This window comes from Budorcas taxicolor, chromosome 2 (genome assembly GCF_023091745.1).
Source record: "Budorcas taxicolor isolate Tak-1 chromosome 2, Takin1.1, whole genome shotgun sequence".
NCBI lineage: Eukaryota > Metazoa > Chordata > Mammalia > Artiodactyla > Bovidae > Budorcas > Budorcas taxicolor.
The window spans coordinates 20503305-20526092 of record NC_068911.1 but is presented as its reverse complement, the minus strand read 5'-3'; the positions used below and the strand labels follow the sequence as shown (position 1 = coordinate 20526092).

At 41.0% G+C, this 22788-nt stretch overlaps 1 pseudogene; it reads right to left on the bottom strand.

Annotated features, from left to right (window-relative positions):
* Nucleotides 1–11706, bottom strand: part of LOC128059984 (5'-AMP-activated protein kinase subunit gamma-1-like) — an 88028-nt pseudogene extending 76322 nt beyond the window's left edge.
* Between the last annotated feature and the right edge of the window lie 11082 nt (nt 11707–22788).

The window sequence follows — 22788 nt, the reverse complement described above, 5'->3', positions numbered from 1 at the left end:
GGAAATGCAGCAGTCTCTAGAGGGACCTCCCTGGTGGTCCAGTGTTGAAGAGTCTGCCTTGCAAGGCAGGGGATGTGAATTCGATCTCTGGTCAGGAAACTAAGATCCCACATGCCGCAGAGAAACTAAGCCCGAACAGTTGTGTGCCATAAGGAAAGATGGCCCAATAAAGATCTGTGTGCTGCAGTCAAGACCCAACGGTGCCAAAGAAATAAAAAAATATTTTTTTAAGGCTCTGGGGGGTAAAGATAGTTAAGCCTGACCTCCAGACCCGGCTAGCCTTTTCGCCAATATTTTGGAGTTCCTCACTCCATTGACCACATATCTCTCTCTTTTTGCTTCCCAAGTTATCATCACAAGGGGTTGCCAGGAGTTTGTTGGAGGTCTGGAACAGACCCAGAAAGGTGAAGATCTTTGGTATTTGGAGCAGTGAGTCACCCGGATTTCAGAAAATAGGCTCCTTGTCCCTTTTTCAAACAAACAAACATAACTTCATGTAGTTATGGAAACCCCATATTAGAGACCCAAGGGCCAAGAAGGAAAGCAAAGCGTGCCCTGTGCATACCCTTCCTTAGGGCTACTTGGCTTCTCTCCCAACCACTTGTGTTTCAATCATAAGTGAACTTGTCAGAAAATGATTTTAATTGTACACACAATATATGAATATCTTCTCCTTACAATGAAAATGTAACAGGTAAGGATAAGTCCCGTTTAGCTGCCATTGCCAATCCTAGGCTTCCTTTCCCTGCCTCTGTTCAGTGCGCTTAGAGTCTATCCTTACAGAAGTTTATCTAAATGTTTCTTTTTTCCTGTAGAATGCACATACTGTTGCTTTGTGCTTTTGGGAAAAAAAATAGTGTCATACTATACATGCAATTCTGGAATTTTTGCTGTTTATTTAAAAGATAGTCAGCCCTAAAGATACATGCACTTCAGTGTTCATAGCAGCACTATTTATTATAGCCAAGACATGGAAACGACATAAATGTCCATCAACAGATAAATGGATAAAGAAGATGTGGTGTTAGTCATATAAAAGAATGAAACAATGCTATCTGCAACAACATGGATGCAGCTAATATCATATTAAGTGAAGTAGGTCAAAGAAATCTTGTAAGGTATCACTTATGTGTGGAATCTAAAAAAATAATACAAATGAATGTACTTACAAAACAGATAGACTCACAGACATAGAGAACAATCCATGGTTAGCAAACAAGAAAGGGAAGAGGATGATAAATCAAGAGTTTGGGATTAATATATGCATAGTACTACAAGGATAATTGGAGAAGGCAATGGCACCCCACTCCAGTATTCTTGCCTGGAAAATCCTACAGGAGGAGCCTGGTGGGCTGCAGTCCATGGGGTCGCGAAGAGTCGGACACGACTGAGCGACTTCACTTTCACTCTTCACTTTCATGCATTAGAGAAGGAAATGGCAACCCACTCCAGTGCTCTTGCCTGGAGAATCCCAGGGACGGGGGAGCCTGGTGGGCTGCCATCTATGGGGTCGCACAAAGTCAGACACAACTGAAGTGACTTAGCAGAGCAGAGCAGACAAGGATAATAGATAAACAGCAAGGTTCTACTCTATAGCACAGGAAACTATACTTAATTTTTAATGTAACACAGGGACCTGATACTCAATATCTTGTGATTACCTATAATGAAAAACAATCTGAAAATTATATATATATATATATATAAAACTGGATCACTTTTCTGTACACCAGAATCTAATACAACATGTAAACTAACGTCAATTGAAAAAAAAGAAATAGTATATTGCTGGTCATCATCTTAAAAAAAAAAAAAAATAGTCATCCCTTCATATCTAACACCTCACCAGGAACTGTTCTTAGTGAACATCCTGGAAGGAAAACTAATATTTCTCATGGTTTCAGTAGGTGCCAGACTGTATTGAATGACACATTTCTGAGGTCTCAGATTTGAATCAAAGCTGTAATTACCCTAGGGTCAACTGGCAAATGGTGCTTTCCATGTGGCTCAGTGCTAAAGAATCCACCTGCCAATGTAGAAGGCACAAGAAACACAGGTTCAATCCCTGGGTTGGGAGGATCCCCTGGAGAAGGAAATGGCAACCCACTCCAGTATTCTTGCCTGGGAAATCCCATGGACAGAGGAGCCTGGAGGCCTACAAAATCCAGGGGGTCGCAAAAGAGTTGAACACGACTTAGCAAGTAAACAACAACAAACTGGCAAATATTTTCCCAACTATTACTTAAAATAATAGTTTAAAAATAATAGTAGTAGCATGAAAAATAATCATAATAAGCACACTCATACTATGGCAAGATAGTTTAGTGAGCAATTAATTCATAATGTGCTTCCAGCAGACTTTTCCCTCATGGGCTGTAAGAAGGAAACCAGATTTTGTGTGTTCTCTCACCTGAAAGGGATTAGTTGATATGGAGGAAAGCAGAAGGGACCTCGAAACAGCCCGCATCTTTGACTCTATTCTTTCAAATATTATTTGTTGCAGGACTATGTTGGGTCATCTTTGAGGATGAGGGAAAAGGCAAGTATCTTAGATGGAGGGAAGACAGAGCAATGAATACCAAGAAGGGGGGAATTGTCCCCAGGCCTAGACATGGGACAGAGACTGGCATGTCCCCACCCATGTCCCACCTCTTACAACACCCTGGGGAGGTAACAGTACCTTGTGCATGCTAAGTCGCTTCAGTCATGTTGAACTCTTTGTGACCCCAAGGACTGTAGCCCACCAGGCTCCTCTGTCCATGGGATTCTGCAGGCAAGAATACCGGAGTGGGTTGTCATGCCCTCTTCCAGGGTATCTTCCTAACTCAGGGATTGAACCCGTGTCTCCTGTAGCTCCTGCATTGCAGGCAGACTTTTGTACCGCTAAGCCACCAGGGACGCTTACAACAGTACCTCAGAGGGACATAATTTCATGTGGCCATTTGTTCTGTGGGCTGAGGCTCCCAATTAGCCAAGTCCCCTTGGTCCAAGCTCCACACAATAGCAACCAAACCACTTATCTTTAAAAGCCCGACACCTGGACTCAGACAACGGTGCTAAATGCATTGATCCAAGAGCAAGGCCAGAGAGTGCTCCCAGGACCAGCATCCACCTGCATGGACAACTGAGCAGGTCCAGTGAGTTGTTGAAGAAGTTCCCATGGCTTTAATTTTATTTATTCATTTATTTAAAATGTTCATTTTATATTGGGGTGTTGTTGATTAGCGGTGTTGTGTTGGTTTCAGGCGCACAGCAAAGTGATTCAGTTACACGTACACATGTACCGATTCTTTTTCAAATTCCTTTCCCACTTTGTATTGTATTATTGTGTATTATGTATTGTATTATTACACAGTATTATATATCTTTGTGTGTGCAAGGGAATATTACTCAGCCATAAAAAAGAATGAGCTCTTGCCAGTTGTGACAACATAGATGCACGCAGAGGACATTGTGCTCAGTGAAATGTCACACATTGTGTAATCCCGTTTATGTGAAATACTCAGAGTGGGCAAACCCATAGAAATAAAAAAACAGATTAGTGGTTGCCAGAGGCTGGAGGAACAGGGAGTGAGGAGTGTCTGCTAAATGGATATGGAGTTTCTTTTGGGGATGATGAAATTTTTTTTTAATTGATAGAGGTGATAGTTATACAAGTCTGTCGCCATAGTGAAAACCATTGAATTATAGATTTTAAAAGGATGAACTTTATAGTATGTAAATTTATCTCAATGGAGTTATTATTTAAAAAAAAAATAATAGAAGAAGGGAAACAGCTGATGGGAGGGGTGGGCAGATTTTCACTATTCCACTGAACTGCTAATGTATACGACTGAGATATTTCCTAAGGAAGATTTCACGCTAATGACGCTGATTCGGCACAAAGACAATGGGTTATCCCTGAGCCCTCAGTCAGTCATTTCAGTCAGTTCAGTCTCTCAGTCGTGTCCGACTCTTTGCAACCTCATGAATCATAGCACGCCAGGCCTCCCTGTCCATCACTAACTCCTGGAGTTCACTCAAACTTACATCCATCGAGTCGGTGATGCCATCCAGCCATCTCATCCTCTGTCGTCCCCTTCTCCTCTTGCCCCCAATCCCTCCCAGCATCAGGATCTTTTCCAATGAGTCAACTCTTCACATCAGGTGGCCAAAGTACTGGAGTTTCAGCCTCATCATCAGTCCCTCCAATGAAAACCCAGGACTGACCTCCTTTAGAATGGATTGGTTGGTTCTCCTTGCAGTCTGAGGGACTCTCAAGAGTCTTCTCCAACACCACAGGTCAAAAGCATCAGTTCTTCAGCACTCAGCTTTCTTCACCGTCCAGCTCTCACATCCATACATGACCACTGGAAAAACCACAGCCTTGACTACACGGACCTTTGTTGGCAAAGTAATGTCTCTGCTTTTGAATATGCTATCCAGGTTGGTCATAACTTTCCTTCCAAGGAGTAAGCGTCTCTTAATTTCATGGCTGCAATCACCATCTGCAGTGATTTTGGAGCCCCCAGAAATAAAGTCTGACACTGTTTCCACTGTTTCCCCATCTATTTCCCATGAAGTGATGGGACCGGATGCCATGATCTTCGTTTTCTGAATGTTGAGCTTTAAGCCAACTTTTTCACTCTCCTCTTTTACTTTCATCAAGAAGCTTTTGAATTCCTCTTCACTTTCTGCCATAAGGGTGGTGTCATCTGCATATCTGAGGTTATTAATATTTCTCCTGGCAATCTTGATTCCAGCTCGTGCTTCTTCCCAGCCCAGCGTTTCTCATGATGTACTCTGCATAGAAGTTAAATAAGCAGGGTGACAATGTACAGCCTTGATGTACTCCTTTTCCTATTTGGAATGAGTCTGTTGTTCCATGTCCAGTTCTAACTGTTGCCTCCTGACCTGCATATATGTTTCTCAAGAGGCAGGTCAGCTGGTCTGGTATTCCCATCTCTTTCAGAATTTTCCACAATTTATTGTGATCCACACAATCAAAGGCTTTGGCATAGATGTACTCTGCATATAAGTTAAATAAGCAGGGTGACAATACACAGCCTTGACGTACTCCTTTTCTGATTTGGAACCAATCTGTTGTTCCGTGTTCAGTTCTAACTGTTGCTTCTTGACCTGCATACAGATTTCTCAGCAGGCTGGTCGGGTGGTCTGATATTCTCATCTCTTTCAGAATTTTCCACAGTTTATTGTGATCCACACAGTCAAACGGTTTGGGATAGTCAATAAAGCAGAAGTACATATTTTTGTGGAACTCCCTTGCTTTTTTGATGATCCAACAGATGTTGGCAATTTGATCTCTGGTTCCTTTTCTAAATCCAGCTTGAACATCTGGAAGTTAACGGTTCACGTATTATTGAAGCCTGGCTTGGAGAATTTTGAGCATTACTTTACTAGCGTGTGAGATGAGTGCAATTGTGTGATAGTTTGAGCATTCTTTGGCATTGCCTTTGTTTGGGATTGGAATGAAAACTGACCTTTTCCAGTCCTTTGGCCATTGCTGAGTTTTCCAAATTTGCTGGCATATTGAGTGCAGAACTTTGACGGCATCATCTTTTAGGATTTGAAATAGCTCAACTGGAATTTCATCACCTCCATTAGCTTTGTTCATAGTGATGCTTCCTAAGGCCCGCTTGACTTCGCATTCCAAGATGTCTGGTTCTAGGTGAGTGATCACACCATTGTGATTATCTGGGTCGTGAAGCTCTTTTTGTACAGTTCTCCTGTGTTTTCTTGCCACCTCTTCTTAATATCTTCTGCTTCTGTTAGGTCCATACCATTTCTGTCCTTTATCGAGCCCATCTTTGCATGAAATATTCCCTTGGTATCTCTAATTTTCTTGAAGAGATCTCTAGTCTTTCCCATTCTGTTGTTTTCCTCTATTTCTTTGCGTTGATCGCTGAGGAAGGCTTTCTTATCTCTTCTTGCTATTCTTTGGAACTCTGCATTCAGATGCTTATATCTTTCCATTTTCTCCTTTGTCTTTCACTTCTCTTCTTTTCAGAGCTGTTTGTAAGGCCTCCTCAGACAATCATTTTGCCTTTTTGTATTTCTTTCTCTTGGGGATGGTCTAGATCACTGCCTCCTATACAGTGTCATGAACCTCTGTCCATAGTTCTTCAGGCACTCTGTCTATCAGATCTAATCCCTTGAATTATTTGTCACTTTTACACTATAGTCATAAGAGATTTGATTTAGATGATACCTGAATGGTCTAGTGGTTTTCCCTACTTTCTTCAATTTAAGTCTGAATTAGGCAATAAGGAGTTCATGATCTGAGGCACAGTCAGCTTCTGGTCTTGTTTTTGCTGACTGTATAGAGCTTCTCCATCTTTGGCTGCAAAGAATATAATCAATCTGATTTTGGTGTTGACCATTGGTGATGTCCATGTGTAGAGTCTTCTCTTGTGTTGTTGGAAGAGGGTGTTTGCTATGACCAGTGCATTCTCTTGGCAAAACTCTATTAGTCTTTGCCCTGTTTCATTCTGTACTCCAAGGCCAAATTTGCCTGTTACTCCAGGTATTTCTTGCCTTCCTACTTTTGCATTCCAGTCCCCTATAATGAAAAGGACATCTTTTTTGGATGTTAGTTCTAGAAGGCCTTGTAGGTCTTCATAGAACCATTCAACTTCAGCTCCTTCAGCATTACTGGTTGGGGCATAGACTTGGATTTTGTGATATTGAATGGTTTGCCTTGGAACCGAAGAGAGATCATTCTGTTGTTTTTTTGATTGTATCCAAGTACTGCATTTCGGACTCTTTTGTTGACCATGATGGCTACTCCACTTATTCTGAGGGATTCCTGCCCACAGTAGTAGACATAATGGTCATCTGAGTTAAATTCACCCATTCCAGTCCATTTTAGTTTGCTGATCCCCAAAATGTCAATGTTCACTCTTACCATCTCTTGTTTCACCACTTCCAATTTGCCTTGATTCATGGACCTGACGTTCCAGGTTCCTATGCAATATTGCTCTTTACAGCATCAGGCTTTACATCATTAGTCACATCCACAATGGGTGTTGTTTTTGCTTTGGCTCCATCTCTTCATTCTTTCTGCAATTGGTTCTCCACTGATCTCCAGGAACATATTGGGCACCTACCAATCTGAGTTCATCTTTCAGTGTTCTATCTTCTTGCCTTTTCATACTGTTCATGGGGTTCTCAAGGCAAGAATACTGAAGTGGTTTGCCATTCCCTTCTCCGGTGGACCACGTTTTGTCAGAACTCTCCACCATGACCTGTCTGTCTTGGGTGGCCCTACATGGCATGGCTTATAGTTTTAGAGTTAGACAAGGCTGTGGTCCATGTGATCAGATTAGTTAGTTTTCTGTGATTGTGGTTTTCAGTCTGTCTGCCCTCTGATGGAGGCTTATGGAGGCTTCCTGATGGGAGAGACTGACTGAAGGGGAAACTGGGTCTTGTTCTGATGGGCGGGGCCATGCTCAATAAATCTTTAATCCAATTTTCTGCTGAAGGGCAGGACTGTGTTCCCTCCCTGTTATTTAACCTGAGGCCAAACTATGGTGGAGATATTGCAGATAATGGTGACCTCCTTCGAAAGGTCCCATGCACGCACTGCTGCACTCAGTGCCCCACCATGCCTCTGCCAGAGGAGGGAGAGACTATTTTACTAATCCCATAATTTTCTGAGTGAAAAGAAGTGTGTACATGAATCTGGGCATATGCACAGACTGGCTGGTATTGCCAGTTGCTTATCCCTTTTCCATTCTTCTCTTTCTTTTCCATTTTGTTTTGGGCAGTTCAGTTCAGTTCAGTTCAGTTGCTCAGTTGTGTCTGACTTTTTGCCACCCCGTGGACTGCTTCATGCCAGGCCTCTCTGCCATAACCAGCTCTCGGAGCCTGCTCAAACTTATGTCCATCAAGTCGGTTATGCCATCCAACCATCTCATCCTCTGTCATCCCTTTCTCCTGCTGCCCCCAATCCCTCCCAGCATCAGGGTCTTTTCTAATGAGTCTGGTGTTCACATCTATGGACAAAGTATTGGATCTTCAGCTTCAGCATCAGTCCTTCCAATGAATATTCAGGACTGATTTCCTTTAAGATTGACTGGTTTGATTTCCTTGCAGTCCAAGGGACTCTCAAGAGTCTTCTCCAAAACCACAGCTCAAAAGCATCAATTCTTCAGTGCTCAGCCTTCTTTATGGTCCAATTCTCACATCCATATATGACTACTGGAAAAACCATACCTTTGACTAGACAGACTTTTGTTGGCAGAGTAATGCCTCTGCTTTTTAATATACAGTCTAGGTTGGTCCTAGCTTTTCTTCCAAGGAACAAGCATCTTTTAATTTCATGGCTGCAGTCACCATCTGCGGTGATTTTGGAGCCCAAGAAAATAAAGTCGTTTTGGGGCAGGACTGTGCTCAAACACCTTCCCTGGCTTCCTTGAAGCTAGTGGTGGCCATGTGAAAGCACTCTTGCCGATGAGATGTAAGCAGAGTTCTGTCAGAGCTTTGTGGGATAGCTTTTGCTTTTGTGTTAAAGAGGCAGGCTCAGAACTGGCCCTCTGAGACTTCCCTGGTGGTCTAGTGGTTAAGACTGAGCTCCCAGTGCAGGGGATCTGGTTTTAATTCTTGGTCAGGGAACTAGATCCCATGTGCTGCCAAAAGGAACAGTGCAGCCAAAAAAAAAAAAAAAATCTGGTCTTCCTCTTGACCCACTCCATCTTCTTTCTGCCTGGGTCTCGGACTTGATGGCTAGAGCCAAAGCAACGATTTTGTGGCCAAGAGAATCACAGACACTGACAACATTAAAATGCAGAAACAATGGTAGAAACTACCTATGTTTGGGTATCTTTTGATTTATTTCATTCTAATCTTCTTCCTCACTTTTGTTTATGTGCTAGTCTTTCACTTAGCTGTGAGAAAAAGGAATCCTAGTGTTCAGTGTGGTCCGTGAACTTACAATATAGGCATCACCTGAGGGCTTGTTAGAAATGGAGCATTTCAGGCCTGCCCCAGCTTCCGAATCAGAATTCATAAGATCCTCAGTTGACTGAGAGACACATTAAAGCGTAAGAAGCTGTGGTTTCAGTAATCACACGAGTGTGGCTGATTGCAATCTAACTGAGATGGAGGTTGCTTAGACTCCACAAGACATGACTAGGTGCTGTTTTGTTATCAAGTAGAGTTGGAGATCATCACAGGCAGCTGACATAGGAGAGAAGGAGCATGGCAGGCCTGCCAGGAGTACTGGTGTGGGGCATTTTCTGGATGTTTATTAAATATTTTATGGTATTTACTCCATTCCAGGCATTGTTACAAGCATTATGGCAAGAATAGCTTATTTAATCTCCGTGGCAACCTATGACTCATTTCACAGATGAGGAAACTGAGGCACAGATAGGGTAGGTCATATAGCTGGTGAGTGACAGAGGCAGGAGAGGAACTCACGCATTGTTTCCAGGGGTTGTGCTCTCTTCCCTGGATTCTCCCCACAGGCTTTGGGAGAATTCTTTAACTTAATTAATTAACTTAGCTGTGGCATGTAGCCTCTTTAGTTTTGGCGTGTTGACTCTTAGTTGTAACGTGTGGGATCTAGTTCCCTGACCAGGGAATGGACCTGGGCCTCCTGCATTGGGAATGTGGAGTCTTAATGGCAACCCACTCCAGTGTTCTTGCCTGGAGAATCCCAGGGACGGGGGAGCCTGGTGGCTGCCGTCTATGGGGTCACACAGAGTCGGACACGACTGAAGCGACTTAGCAGCAACAGCAGCTTCTGGACCATAGGAAGCCCTTGGGGAGAATTTTAAGGAAGCCAAAGCAGCTGTAGAGAGGTTAGAAAGTGGACAAGTGTTCCTTTGTCTTCCTAGTGCATTCTGGGAGGCATGGGCTAAACATGCAGTATTCTCACTTCATCTTCGAAACTTCACCTCTTCAACACTTATCTGCTGAATGCCCGGTACTTGCCTTGAACTGGGGGTACGTTGGTAGCAAGATCCTGTTCCTGCCTCCACAGACCTGGGAAGAGACAGGTAATGAGTTCTGATGTGGTGCAGTCAGTCCTGGGAAGGGAGTGAGCAAAGCGAGCCGAGAGAAGGACGGCTAATCCAAGAGGGTTTGCAGGGGACAGAAGAGAGCCAGCTGAGGCGTGAAGGCTGACCAGGAACTATTCAGGCAAATCCAGGCTGTGTCACATGTACTTCTGAGGGAATTGCCAAAATAAAGACCCAGAAGTGAACAACAGAGTGGCATTGAATGGCCACTGGTACCATTTTCTCAACCACCAGCCCTGAGGGTAGATGTGATTAATTTCCATTCTACAGATGTGGAAACTGAGGCTCTGAGTGGCTAAGCAGCATGCCAAATTCTAGAGTTTCACAGCAGATAGGTAGCAGAGATGGGCTTGAAATCTGCTTGTAGTTCAGTCACTAAGTCATGTCTGACTCTTTGCCACCTCATGGACTGCAGCACACCAGGCTTCCCTGTCCTTCACTGTCTCCCAGAGTTTGCTCAAACTCACGCCCATTGAGTCTGTGATGTCATCCAACTGTCTTATCCTCTGTCATCCCCCTCTCCTCCTGCCTTCAATCTTTCCCAGCATCAGGGTCTTATCTGACACCAAAGGCAGTATTCCTTATACAATGCTTATCCTACCCCTTCTAGAATCAGGGACTCTATGCCTTCTGGTGCTGAGAGACTTAGGCCAGCAGTAACACCTGTGTACACCAGCAGCTGAGGTTGAAAGATATTTCCTAGGGTTCCCTTGCACCTTCCCCTTTATCTTGTGACACTCCTGAATCCCAATAGGCTGTGGATCTCCAGGGTAATGTGCTTGACTGGCTGTGTTCAGTAACTAGGTTCAAGGTGATGGGTGACGTGCCAGTCTGGCTGGCCTTACGCACCCTGGGGGAATGGCCCACATATGTGTTTTCACCCTGATCCCTGATCCTACACCTTTAGACGTTCACCACTCACCTTGTTAAACATCTTTCTAACTTCTTTGACAAACTGCTGGTTTCCACCCGCCCCACTTTCTCCCCTGCCTAACAATGCGGGAAGCTGATATATTATCAGGTAGATTTCTGTCTGCTCCTTGTATTTATTTGGCACTGACCCAATGCCATGAGGCTGCCAAGTGGAATCTGGTCATCTTAGGTTGAATTAATGAAAGCATAGGGCTCAGAATCAGGGAGGTGGACTTGGATCAGCACTCACCAACAAAGAACATTCTGTTCTGGGAGAAAGGTTGCCAAAGGCAGCCAGTTCAGAGGAGGCTGTCCAGAGAGTAAGAGGCTCAAAGCCAAAATGTATGAGTAATATTGAAAGAATTGGGGTTGTCTGGCCTGAAGCAGGAATGACTCAGGAGGAGATGGCTCCCAAACGAACGAGACTCCAGGGATCTGCAGGGGTCATGTCTCAGCATCACTTCAGAGTCCATTGCTCTGCTGGCAGCCGGATCTTCAAACCTTCAAGCCCTCCCAAGCCCCTGTGCTTCCTCATTCATTCCCCTTACCAAGCCCTAACGTTTTCCTCTCTTCAAACCCACGACCTTGCTCTCTCTTCTTATATTTTTACAAACGATTTTGCCTTCTTTCCAGAAAAAATTAAGGCCAGTAAGAAGAAAAAAAAAATTCCCTGCACCACCAACTAATTAGTATCTGAATTCATCCTCTCCCTCTTCCTTCCTGTCTTACGGGAGAGAGGCTGGACTCCTTCCCAGGTGATTGTTTCCGCCATGACGCTGGAGGTCATCCGTCAACCTTGTTCCTGCTTCTTCAACATCTTCCACTCCGCTGCTTCTTTCTCCTCTTCCTATGCAGGAAGTCTAAGTCCTCTCCTCAAAAAGCAAATCAGCCCCCTGCTGCTCCCAGTGGTTGCCTCCTTTTCTACCTTCTTATGCAGGTAATCTTTACATTCCCTCTTCTCTTCCTAGATTCAGTTCTTCAAGTCATACCATATAAGCTGATGCTATTTAAGATATTGGGGGACATCCCTGGTGGTCCAGTGGCTAAGACTCTGTGTTCCCATTTCAGGGGACCTGGGTTCGATGCCTGGTCAGGGCACTAGATCCCACACGCCACAACTAAGAGTTCTTATGCTGCAACTAAAGAACCTGCACACAGCAAGGAGACCCCACATGCCACATCTAAGACCTGATGCAGTTGAATAAATAAATATTTTTTAAAGAAACTTTAGAAAAAAGACATTGGACAATATTGGGTTGAACCATATGAAATGACACGTTTCCGGTAACAGCTTTCTTGTGATATAATTCACATACCCTACAATTCATGCATTCAAAGTATACAATACAATAGTTTTTAGTATATTCACAGACTTGTGCAACTATTACCATAATCAATTTTAGAACATTTTCACTACCCCACGAAGAAACCCCAATATCCATTATCCCCCAGTTCACCAACTTTCTCCATCCCAGCCCTAAGCAACTGCTAATCTATTTTGTGACTCTATGGATTTGCCTATTCTAGACATTTCATATAAATGGAATCATATATTAATAATATGGGGTCTTTCCCGTATGACTTCTTTCAATTACAATAATGTGTTCAAGACTCTTTCATGTCATGGGTGGTATCAGTAATCCGTTCCTTTTTATAGCCAGATCATCTTCCATTGAATGGATCTACCACATTTCTTTACACATTGAGCAGTCAATAGATATTTGAGTTATTTCTACATTTTGACTATTATAAATAGAACTGTTAAAAATATTTGTGAACAAATTTTCATATGGACATATGTTTTTACTTCTCTTGGGTGTATACTTAGAAGTGAAGTTCATGGGTCATGTGGTAACTCTATGTTACATTTTATGAGAAACTGCTAGACTGTTTTCAAAGTGGCTTTACTCTTTTATATTCTCACCAGCAGTGTGTGAGGGTGTCAGTTTTTCCACATTTTTGTCAGCACTCGTTATTATCTGTCTTTTTTTGTTATAGCAATTCCAGTACATGTAAAGTGATATCTCATTGATTTTTTGTTCATTTCCCTCATGACTATTGATGTTGAGCATATTTTCACGTGTTTATTGGCCGTTTGTCCTGAAGAAATGTCTTACAGATCCTTTTCACATTTCTTATTTGAGTTATGTTTCTCTTCTAATTTTAAGCATAATCCATTTACAAAGCTGTGTTAGTTTCAGGTGTATAGCATAGTGATTCAGTTATACACATGTATACATATTCTTTTTTAGATTCTTTTCTATTATAGGTTATTACAAGATGTCGAATATAGTTCTCTGTACTATACAGTAAGGCTTTGTTGTTTATCCATTTTAAAACATAGTAGTTTGTATCTGTTAATCCCACATTTCTAATTTATCCCTCTCCTCCTTCCCCTTTATTAACCATAGTTTGTTTTCTATGTCTTTGAGTCTATTTCTGCTTTGTAAATAAGTTCATTTGTATTATCTTGTAGATTCCACAAACAAATGACATAATAATATTTTTGTCTACTTCATTTAATGTAATAATCTCTAAGTTCATTCATGTTGCGGCAAATTGCATTATCTCATTCTTTCATTCTTTTTAGGGCTGAGTAATATTCCAGTGTGTGTGTGTGTACATCTTCTTTATCCATTCATCTGTCAATGGACACTTAGGTTGCTTCCATGTCTTGGCTACTGTAAATAGTGCCGCTATGAACATTAGGGTGCATGTATCTTTTCAAATTAGAGGGTTTCTTTTTCTGCATATGTGGCCAAGATTAGGATTGCTAGTTGTTCAGTCACTCAGTCGTGTCTGACTCTTTGCGACCCCATGGACTGCAGCATGCCAGGCTTCCCTGTCCTCCACCATCTCCCAGAGCTTGCTCAAACTCACGTCCATTGTGTTGGTGATGCCATCCAACCATCTTGTGCTCTGTCGTCTGCTTCTCCTCCTGTCTTCAATCTTTCCCAGCATCAGGGTCTTTTCTAATGAGTCAGTTCTTTGCATCAGGTGGCCAAAGTGTAGGAACTTCAGCTTCAGCATCAATCCCTTCCAATGAATATTCAGGATTGATTTCCTTTAGGATTGACTGGTTTGATCTCCTTGCAGTCCAAGGGACTCTCAAGAGTCTTCTCCAACACCACAGTCCAAAAGAATCAAGTCTTCAATGCTCAGCCTTCTTTATGGTCCAACTCTCTCTTTAATGAACCATCTTTATGGTCCAATAGATGGGGAAACAATGGAAACAGTGACAGACATTATTTTCTTGGGCTCCATAAATCACTGCAGATGGTGACTACAGCCATGAAGTTAAAAGACGCTTGCTTCTTGGGAGAAAAGCTCTGACCAACCTAGATGGCATATTAAAAAGCAGAGACATTAGTTTGTCAACAAAAGCCTGTATAGTCAAAGCTACGGTTTTTCCAGTAATCACATATGGATGTGAGAATTGGGATTGCTAGATCATATGGTAATTCTGAGTTTTTCATCAATACTCCATGTTATTCTCCATAGCAGCTGCACCAATTTACATTCTTACCAACAGTGTGGGAAGGTTCCCATTTCTCCATACCTCCTCCAACATTTATTATCTGTACACTTTTTGAGGGTGGCCATTCTGACCCGGGTGAGGTGATAACCTCACTGTAGTTTAGATTTGTATTTCTCTAGTAATTAGCACAGAGAAAGCAATGGCACCTCACTCCAGTACTCTTGCCTGGAAAATCCCATGGGCGGAGGAGCCTGGTAGGCTGAAGTCCATGGGGTCACTAAGAGTCGGACACGACTGAGCGACTTCACTTTCACTTTTCGCTTTCATGCACTGGAGAAGGAAATGGCAACCCACTCCAGTGTTCTTTCCTGGGGAATCCCAGGGGCAGGGGAGCCTGGTGGGCTGACATCTCTGGGGTCGCAGAGTTGGACACGACTGAAGTGACTTAGCAGCAGCAGCAGCAGCAGCAGCAGCAGTAATTAGCGATGTTGAATATATTTTCATGTGCTGAAAATTTTCGTGTGTTGAGTATATTTTCCTTGGCCATCTGTATGTCTTCTTTGGAGAAATATCTATTTAGGTCTTCTGCCAATTTTCTTTTTCATTTGATTGGACTTTTTCGTTTCTTTTTTTTTTCTTTTAATTGGAGGTTAATTACTTTAAAATATTGTATTGGTTTTGCCATACATCAACATGAATCCGCCACAGGTATACACGTGTTCCCCATCCTGAACCCCCCTCCTTCATCCCTCTCCGTACCATCCCTTTTGGTTTCTTGATATTGAGTTTTGTGAGCCGTTTGTATATTTTGGAAATGAAGCCCTTGTCAGTTGCATTGTTTGCAAATATTTCCTTCCATTCCATAGGCTGTCTTTTTGTTTTGTTTATGGTTTCCTTTTTCTGTGCACAGTTATGTATCTTTTTATTATTGAGTTCTAAGAGTTCCTTACATTCATTTTCTAGATACAAGTCCTTCATCAAATACATGATTTGAAAATATTTTTCCATTAAATTGGTTTTCTTTTCCATTTTATTGGTAATGTCCTTTGATGCACCTAATTTTCATGAAGTCCACTTTACTGAATCTATCTATTTTGTTGTTTTGTTTGTGCTTTTAGTTTCGTGTCTAAGACACCATTGCCAAATCCAAGATCATAAAGATTTACTCTTACGCTTTCTTCTAAGAGTGTTACAGGTTTAGTTCTTACATTTAGGTCTTTGATTCATCTCGAGTTAATGTTTGTATGTGTGAAAGTTAGGAGTCAAATTTCATTCTTTTGCATTTGACCATCCTGTTTTCCCAGCACCACTCATTGAAAAGACTACTCTTTCACTCATTTAATTGTTTTAATATCCTTGTTGAAAAATCAAGTGATTGCAAATATGAGGGCTTATTTCCCAATTCTCAGTTCTTTTCCATTGATCTTTATGTCGGTATCTATGTCTATCAAAGTGTTAATTACTGTTTTGTAGTAACTTTTGAAATCAAGAAATATGAGCCATCCAAATTTGTTCCTTTTCTAGGTGGCTTTGGCTATTCTGGTGGCTCAGACGGTAATGCATCTGCCTGCATTGCGGGAGACCCAGGTTCAATCCCTGGGTCGGGAAGATCCCCTGGAGAAGGAAATGGCAACCCACTCCAGCACTCTTGCCTGGAAAATTCCATGGACTGAGGAGCCTGGTAGGCTACAGTCCATGGGGTCACAAAGAGTTGGACATGACTGAGTGACTTATACTTTCACTTTGGCTATTCTATGTCCCTTTTATTTCCACATAAATTTTAGGATCAGCTTGTCAATTTCTATAAAGAGTCCAGCTGGTATTCCAATACAGTTGTGTTAAATCTCTCAACCAACTTGAGGAGTGTTGCCATCTTAATAATGTTAGGTATTCTGAATGTCCTTCCATCTATTTAAATTTTTTCAATGCAATTGCTATCTTTGAAGTTCCAAAACAGTTGAATATTGGCAATTTAGTCATTTTAAACTGAATACACAGGGAAAAGAAAGTCAGATTTTCCCACAAAGCCAGTGTAATCTTCACACACAAACCAGAATCCAGTAGCATCTTAAAACCATAATGCACACAACCTGTTCTCAACAGGGCAGTGGTTTCCTGTGGGGAGGGGTGTAAGAATGGAAACTGGGAGTGGGGTGTGTGGAGCTGCACGTGTGTGTTCACTTTGTCATTCGTTCAGCTTTTTTCCATTTATTGACATTTCTATTTTATCAATTATAAAGACACCTCAATAAATTTTTTAAAAATTTCTTGGCGTATAGTTGATTCACAATGTTGTGCTCGTTTCAGGAGTAAAGTCAATCATGTACACATGTCCACTCTTTTTTATTTATGTATATTTTGGCTTTGCCGAGTCTTCATTGCTGTGTGTGGGCTTTCTCTAGTTGTGGAGAGTGGGGGCCACTCTCTGGTTGTGGTATCCACTCTCTTAGGTTCTTTTCCCCTATAGGTCATTACAGAGTACCGAGTATCATTCAGTGTCTTTGCTCTTAGAGATGGATTGGTTGATATCTGGCTGTGCTGTGCGTGGGCTTTCTCCAGTGGAGGTGAGTAGGGACTGCTCTCACTGCGGTGCTCAGGCGTCTCGCTGCGGGAGCTTCTCTCGTTGCAGAGCACGGATCCTAGGGTGCGAGGTCTTCAGCAGTTGCGACTCCTGGACTCTAGAGCACAGGCTCGGTAGTTGTGGCACACGGGCTTAATTGCTCCCTGGCACGTGGAATCGTCCCAGACCAAGGATGGAACCCATGTCCCCTGCATTGGCAGGTGGACCCTTAGCCGCTAGATCACCAGGGAAGCCCTTACCTTTTTTAACAGTTATTTTTAAACATTGTTCTAGATGAACCCAAGATTTAAAAATAAGTTTAAAAATTCCAACGTGAAGACAATATGATGATATTCACAGGTGGTATAATTACATATCTAGACAACTCAATGGCACCCCACTCCAGTACTCTTGCCTGGAAAATCCCATGGACAGAGGAGCCTGGTGGGCTATAGTCCATGGGGTCGATAGCAGTAGAACACGACTGAGCGACTTCACTTTCACTTTTCACTTTCATGCATTGGAGAAGGAAATGGCAACCCACTCCAGTGTTCTTGCCTGGAGAATCCCAGGGACGGGGGAGCCTGGTGGGCTGCCGTCTATGGGGTTGTGCAGAGTCAGACACGACTGAAGCGACTTAGCAGCAGCAGACACCCCAAGAGTACTACTGGAAAAACTCTTTCAAAAAAATCTCTAAAACAGACTGAATTAAGCCAGGAAGGTGGTTGGTTGCAAGACAAATATCGAAAATCAACAGCATTTTTATGTTTCAGAAAAAGAAAGCTAGAAAAAAAGGAAGAAAAATACTGTACTCAAAAGAGCACCAATACCCGCTTTTATAACGTCAGCAGCAACAAAGGTGAAAGAAGATGGAAGAAGAAGCAAATGAAAATACATACCATGTTCATCAATAAGAAGATTTAATGGTGTGAAAATACATATTCTCCCTAAATTAACCTTTATTTTTAACTTTATGTCAATAAAAATACATTATAGGTTTTTGTGAAAGTAGACAGAGTCTAAAGTTCAAATGGAAAAATAAACAAGTGAGGCCAGCCAGGAAAATTCTGGAAAAGAAAAGTAATAAAGAGGGATTAACCCTAATATGGTGGTGGTTTAGTCACTAAGTTGTGCCCGACTCTTCGTGACCCTAGTATGCACTGAAGCATATTATAAAGCTGCATTTGTGAAAAATGTTCGGTACTGGTACATGAAAAGAAAGACAGATTAATGAAACAGGTTAGAATTCAGAAACCGATTAAGTACACTTGAGAAGCTAGTGTATGGTAAAGCTGTATTTCAAATTAGGGAGGAAAGAAATAAAATCATACAATGTAGTCATTGGTTCTCAGGTAATTGCCCAGCCATTTAAGAAAACATAAAGCTGGGTGCTTATCTGATTCCTTACACCAGATAAATTCCAGACAAATAAACAATTTAAATGTAAATAAGTGAAACAAAGAATAAGAAAACATGGGCATGTGTACATACACACATATAATTTTGAATCGAAGAAAATCTTTCTAAGCAAGTCACAAAACTCAGAAGCTGAATAGGAAAAAAATGGCTACATAAAAATTAAAATAGCTGCATAGTATAAAAACAGCATAGACTAAGTTAAAAGATAGATAACGCACTAGAAAAAAGTGAAAAAAAATTCAGACTACAAAAAAACCCCACTTTCTTTAATATCTAAGAGTTCATAAATAAAAGGGAAAATATGAACAGCTTGAAACTGGACAAAGGACGTGAACATGAAGTCCACAAAAAAGAAATCCAAATTGCTTATAAACACATAAAACGTCTCTCAACCTCACTAGTGACTAAAGAAATATAAATTAAAATGAGATAACACGTTGACAAAGATCAAAAGTGTTGATATGGTTAATTCATGTTGATGTATGACAGAAATCAAATCAATATTGTAAAACAATCATCAATCAATTAAAAATAAATATTTTTAAAAGTGTTGATACCATGACACCAGTAGCATGGCTAAAATGTGCTTCAGTTGAGTTCGGTTCAGTTCAGTTGCTCAGTCGTGTCCGACTCTTTGTCACCCTATGAACTGCAGCACGCCAGGCCTCCCTGTCCATCACCAACTCCCGGAGTTCACTCAAACTCACGTCCATCGAGTCAGTGATGCCATCCAGCCATCTCATCCTCTGTCATCCCCTTCTCCTCCTGCCCCCAATCCCTCCCAGCATCAGAGTCTTTTTCAATGAGTCAACTCTTCACATGAGGTGGCCAAAGTACTGGAGTTTCAGCTTTAGCATCATTCCTTCCAAAGAACACCCAGGACTGACCTCCTTTAGAATGGACTGGTTGGATCTCCTTGCAGTCCATGAGACTCTCAAAGACTCTTCTCCAACATCACAGTTCAAAAGCATCAATTCTTCAGCGCTCAGCTTTCTTCACAGTCCAACTCTCACATCCATACATGACTACTGGAAAAACTGAAAGTGCTTAATAGTGCCCAAAACAAATAAAAGGAAATAGATGCTTTCATAAATTGTTGGCCAGGGCATAAATTGGCAGTCTCTTTGAAAGGTCATTTGGTGATACTTACCACCATGGACAGAGGAGGCTGGCAGACTATAGTCCATGGGGTTGCAAAGAGTCGGACACGACTAAGCAACTAAGTACACACATAGCGTTTAAGGATGTTAAAATCCTTTGACCCAGCTAGTTCACTTCTGTGAATCTGCTCCACAGATAGCTCAAATACATTAATAAAGGAGTAAGTAGAGCTTTTTTTTTTTAAGCAATCACAAACTAACAGAAAAGTTGGAAATACAGAATAAGAACTCCCACCCCTGCACCGAACCATTTGAGAGTAAATTGCTAACACAACCTGAAAATAGAACCAAATCCATGCCACATCACCCTAAAGTAAATGAGAATTTATTTCCCATTAGCTCAGAAACTCTCATGTATAACCTAATACAATGATTGAAATCAGGAATTAACATCGTTATCATCTAATCCTCGAACTCTTCAGGTCCATAATTATCTGAATGGTGTCTTTGTAGGGAAAGGATCCAGTTCAGAATCAAGCATTGTTTTTGGTGGCTGTATCTTTTTAGTCTCCTTCCGTCAGTCTTTCCTTGATTTTTATAAGCTTGACACATAAAAAAAATTACAAGCCAGTTCTTTTGAAGAATGCCCCACAATTTAGTTGATTTGGGGTTTCCTCATGATGAGGTTCAAGTTATTCATCTTCGATAGGTACCCCACAAAATGATGCTGTGTTCTTATTGCATCCTTCCAGGTGGTGCTAGATTCAGATATTACCATCTCTGGGTGATGTTCACTTTGATCACTAACGGGGAAGTTACTCATTTTCCTTTTACATTTTGAAGCCAAAAAGTTCTTTGCCAAACCTTTTAAAAAAGATATAGCTTTATTGACTCACATATTTAAAGTGTCTAATTTGAGAAGCTTTAACATATGTATACAGCTGTGAAACCGTCACCACAATCAAAATAATAAACATATCCATCATCCCCAGAAGTTTTCTCTTGTCTTTTTGTAATCTTGCCCTCTCGTATTTTCCTGAATCTTTCCTATTCCTTGGCAAGCACTGATCTATTCTATTACTATAAAATAAGTTGCATTTTCTAGTATAAATCGTATAAATCATACGATTTATACTATTTTGGATCTGAGTTCATCCACGTTGTGCATATCAGTAGTTCATTCCTTGTAAGTGCTGAAGAATATTGTACTATATATATATTAATTAGTCCGTTTAAGCATTTTTTTGTTGATGGACAATTGGGTTGTTTCTAGTTTTGAAGTGTTACAAAGAAAATGTCTCTGAACATTCATGTACAAGTCTTTGTATGAACAAATGCATTTATATCTTGCATTTATATCTCTGTTATGTATTCTGGACATAATAAAAAACTATCAAAATGGTTTTTCAAAATAATTGAATAATTTATGTCCGACCAGCAGTGTGTATAAGAGCTACAGTTGCTTCACTTCCTTACTGACAATAGTACTATGAGCCTTGTTTTTGGACGTTTTTAATAGGTGTGTAGTGGTATCCTATGGTGGTTTTAATTTTGATTTCTCTAAGTACTAACTCTTTTGAGCATGTGTATATCTTATTTACTGAAGGTCTGTTCACATTTTTGGCCTATTTTTAAAAATGGGTTATTTTCTCTTTATTGAATTTTGTGACTCTGTTACGTATTCTGGACATAAATTCTTTATGTGGTTTGCACATATTTTCTCCCTGTCTGTGGCTTTTCATTCTCTCTCTGAACAGCATCTTTTAAAGAGCTGATATGTTTTAATTTTGATATCTTATGGGTTATGTTTTTGGTGACTGTGAAATCATTGCCTAACCCAAGGGCACAAAGATTTCTCTTATGTTTACTCCCAAAGTTCTATAGTTTTTATTTTCATATTTAGGTATATGATCCATTTTGAGTTAATTTGTATGTATGATATAAGGAATGGGTTGACGTACTATTTTTTTTGCAAATTTATTGAAAAAATTATCTTGGCACCCTTTGCTGAAAATAGATTGATCAGATGGGTATAGATTTGTTTTGGGATTTTCTGTTCTGGTACGCTTATCTATTTATCTATTTTGGAGTCAGTGCCACATTATTACTGTTGCTTTCTAATAAGTCTTTGAAGTTGGGTTGCTTGGTCTTTCTCAAGGTTATTTCCGTTATTATATATCCTCCATAGTTCTAGATGAGATTTAGAATCAACTTGTCAGTTTTTTCCAAACCCACCCCCCAAAAAAAAATCTTGCTGGGATTTTGATTATCATTCCAGTAAATACATACATCAAATTAGAAATCCTTGGTGGCTTATCGGTAAAGAATCTGCCTGTGTGGCACGAGAATGCTTACCAATGCAGGAGACTTGGGTTTGCTCGCTGGGTCAGGAAAATCCCCTGGAGAGGGAAATGGCAACCCACTCCAGTATTCTTGCCTGAGAAATCCCATGGACAGAGGAGCCTGGTGGTCTACAGTCCATGGGGTCACAAGAGTAGGACATGACTTAGCAACTAAACCATTACCAGACATCAAATTAGAGTAACTGACATCGTAATAATACCAAGTCTTCCAATTTGTAAGCGCCACTTATCTCTCTGTTTATTTAAGTACTCTTTGCTTTCTCTCTACAATATTTTGTTATCAGGGTATAGATTTTGCACTTTTAGTCAGATTTATCTCTTAAGCATTTCATATTTTTTGACACCATTGAAAATAGTGGCAATTTTTAATTCCAAATTCCTATTGATCATTGCTATTGTATAGAAATAGAACTGATTTTTGTCTGCTGCCTTTAAACCCATTTACTAAAGCTAGGAGCGTTTTTGTAGATTCTATAGAACTTTCTGCATCAAAAGTGAATAAAGATAGTTGTACTTCATTTCTACTCTTTTGTATAGACACCCCCAGAACAATGTTGAATAGAAGAGGTTCAAGTAAGAATCTTTGTCTTATTCCTAATATTAGAGAAAAATATTCAGTATTCCATTATGAACTATCATGTTAGTTGTAGAATTTAAGTGCCCTGTATCATGTCGAGGAAATTTCCTTCTATTCATAGTTTGCTATGAGATTTTTTTCTTTAATCAGAAACAAATACTGGATTTTTTTCCAAAACTTTCTCTGCCTCTGTTGAGATGAATACATGGTTTTTCTTATATGCTGTACTGTGTTTGAGTGCTGTGCTTAGTCGCTCAGTTGTGTCCAGCCCTTTGTGACCCCACGGACTGCAGCCCACCAGGCTCCTCTGTCCATGGGGGTTCTGCAGACAAAAATACTGGAATGGGTTGCCATGCC